Here is a 3521-nt window from a genome sequence, read left to right on the forward strand (position 1 = left end):
CCAGGATTTCCTTCTCAGGGCTGTTGCAGAGAGAGGGACCAAAGCTCTTTTCGCAGCCGCAGCCGAGCAAAGCCTTGCTGCTCTGGAGATGTGCCCGAAGAGTGGCAAACTATGGGAAATGCTGAGGGTAGCGATGGGACGATGATGTGTAGGCCAAGCTTCAAGCAGGGCTGTCTTCAATCTTGATGCTTTCTCTGCCAGTTTTGAGTCCTCGGAGTTAACAGTGCATGAAACACAGAGTTACCATTACTCATTGTTGTGCAAATGTGTGCTCCTGTTTGCCCCCTTATTTCTTTCCTTCATCCTGAGCCCACTCTTTTTTTTTTAATGTTTAATTTTAAATAAATGCATGCAAATGGATGCCATGTTGTTATAATGTTTTTCTTGCGGTACATGGTTTATTATATCTTGATATTCCCAATGTTTTTACATTGATAGAGAATTCTCTGTCTGTTGAAACTACAAGATGCTGTCAACCAACATAGACACTAGAACAACATTTGACCATTTGGGGACTTTTTTTTAGCTGGATTCTCTTTGTCACATGATAGCCACTTAAACACTGCTCACATTCACTGCTAGTCTGGGTAGCTGATATACAACCAGAGCTCAACTGTATTCGGCAGTAAGAGGAGAATGATTTAGCAAAATGCCTGGGTCCTCAGCATAGCTGAGGATACAGGCTGGACGATGCGCCCAGTGACTCCGTTCTAGACTCGCTCCCATGTGGCTGGTCTGATACTACACACATTCACCAAATAGAAGAGTGGGTTCTCCAGCAGTACGGCAGCCCACATTGTCTCCTCTTGGTTTAGAGTTCGATCCTGTATTAGCAATTTCTTTTCTACACCATTCGTTTATAGTGGAGGGGCCAGTCAGCCCCAGGAATAACTCATTTTTGTTCTGTTTTATTTTGTTTTACAAAGTGCAAGAAGAAGCCAACCCTTCTCAGCACATATGGCTTTTCAAAAGCAAAGACCCGGGGGCAGCAGCTCTTTTTAAGACTGAGAACATCTTCCAGGGAGGTGTGATCCAGAACACTCCATCCACATCTCTGAAGGAAGCAGGAACTCTGGCTTCTGGCTGGTTGCTGTGATCGCCCAGAATCTGTCTCGTCATCCTCATCCTGATGTCTGGAAGAAACGGAAGTGCCATAAAGGAGCAGAGTTTCTGACTCCAAAGCCTGACACCTCTTCAATGTACAAGTGTCACAGGTTCCCTGTGGGGCACTGAGCAGGGGATTTGAGGTTTCAGATATCAGGTTTTGATACCACCCCCTTTCTGCTCACCAAACCCGCAAGGGCTTCTTTGGTTTGCTTTTGTGACTTGGTATCTAAGTTGATGAGGCTGGTTTTCAGGGCCATTTTTATCTTCCCCAATCTTCCTTCCCTGCCTGTCTGCCTCTGTCCTCCCAGCCCTTCTTTTTCCTCTTACTTGTTTTAGCCCCTAAGCACAGGAGCTGCACCTGATAAGAGGCAGTCCAGATAGTAGAGAAGGGTTCAGAGTGATGTGGGCTGGGTCTGAGTCCGGGTCTCATCACAATGTGCTGAGCACCTTCTCCCTATTTCTCCTCCATAACTAGATCCCAAACTTGACTGTTTCTTTAGTTAAATATTTTATATAACAACAGTACCAACAGACCCAGGAAGGAGCTGAGCTCAGAAGAAAACAAGTCCCTAACAGCTGTGCTATGCACCTGTTCGGCCAACCTGCTACTGACAGGTTGTTATGAGAGGAATGAAAAGTGGGCTCTAAATCCCTGGTCCCCCGAGATTTTGTCCCATGAGTTTGGTCTTCACACAGCAAACTTTCTAATTTTAGGGGCTGTGGTTAACCTCAAGCCCCTAGGCTGCAGGTCCAGGAAGAAGCCTGGGTTCTAGAGAAAGGGCAGGACTGTGTGTGTGGTGCTGAAGTGCCCAAAGTTTTGCTCTCACTTAACTAGACAGATCAAATAACTTTCTAATTCTAGTCTCAGCGAGCAGGGAAATGCTGCTGCTTATGCATCTAGAGCCTTTGAGGCAAAAGAACTCAGTGTCACTTAGCCAGCCTTCCTCCTTGTCAGTCTCCACGACAGCTGTTAAAGAGGCCCTTTGGAATCCAGCCTCGAAGTCCTCTTCAGGGTTCAGATGGGAAGCTACAGCAAGCAAATGGAATTTAGGGTCTCTGTGGGCGAATGAACTCTCACACTGTGCTGCTCCAAACAAGTTTCTTTATTCTTCCTACTCTATTCTAATAATTCCTCCCAGCTTCATCTCCTCTCATCTAAAACCTTTCCTCTTCCAGGAGGCTTGGAGCAATAAAAAATTGCAAGAGTTACTTCTCATTGGTCAAAAGCACATTCCTAGGAAAAGTGATAAGGAGCTGAGCCATTGCCATAGCAGCACAAGGCTCCAAGGTTACCATGGCAACACTCCATGGAGGCACAGTGCCCAGTGATAGACTTTGAGACACAGATCTGTTGTCAGCAGATTTGGCAAGCAAAGAATTGGCAAGCTTTTCTTTGGGTGCTTTGTGTAGTTACCTTGGTTAGACACCTCTGACTCTGACCTTCTGCATAGCTGCAAAGTTTTAACAATATAGTCTGTTTACAAAAAGTCTTAAGTCTAGTTTGAACTTGCTCTGAGGTAAAACTGAGCTAATTGTGTGCAGTTAGTCTGAGCAAAAGGAACTTTTGCTTTTAAGTTTCTACAGTTCTTATGGGACAATAGGTCTACTTATAAAGCATATCCTAGTACATTTTCTATATGTCACAATTATACAGATAAATGATAAATCATCTTCCTGACCACCCACAGATATGTGTGCCCATAAGACTGAGATGCAAACATGAGATTTACATATACACATTACATGAGATTACACACCTCAATGCAGGAATTGGGGAGACACGGGATGTTTTAGCAACCGTGAGCAACAGTTTCCAGAGTCCATGGTCCTGGAGGCCTTGCCTGGACAGGATTCTCCTCCATTAGAGAGTCACTCCTCCGGGTTGACATCTGAACAGGCTGTCCCTGCTGTAACACTCACAGCCTCCAACAGCAGCCAGGCTGTCTGTCTTTTTATCCTGAAAGCCTCCTGACAATGGACACATCTGAGATCAATCCCAGGGCACTGCAGTAGCCACTCATTTCTACAGAGTGAGAGACTCAATCTGCAATACATGCTTACTTCTCTCCAAGGAGAGAGCTGGCAGAACTGGGATGAGATGACTTGAAATCTTTCATCCTTCATGTTTGTGAAGCCTGCTAAGGTTTTCAGAGACAATGACAGTCGTCACAAGGGTATTCACGGCAATGGCAATTGTAATAACAAAATGGGAACCATCTACAAATTCTCCTTCTACTCTCAGAACAATCCACATGGAGTAGGTGTCATTACCTACCGACTGTAGGCAGTGTTCATAGTCACGTGTGTAACCGCCCTACAGGGGCAGTGTTCAGTCACGTGTGTAACTATGGGGCAGTGTTCAGTCACGTGTGTAACTATGGGGCAGTGTTCAGTCACGTGTGTAACTATGGGGC

The sequence above is a fragment of the Microtus ochrogaster genome, unplaced genomic scaffold (assembly GCF_000317375.1).
Source record: "Microtus ochrogaster isolate Prairie Vole_2 unplaced genomic scaffold, MicOch1.0 UNK91, whole genome shotgun sequence".
NCBI classification, from domain to species: Eukaryota; Metazoa; Chordata; class Mammalia; order Rodentia; family Cricetidae; genus Microtus; species Microtus ochrogaster.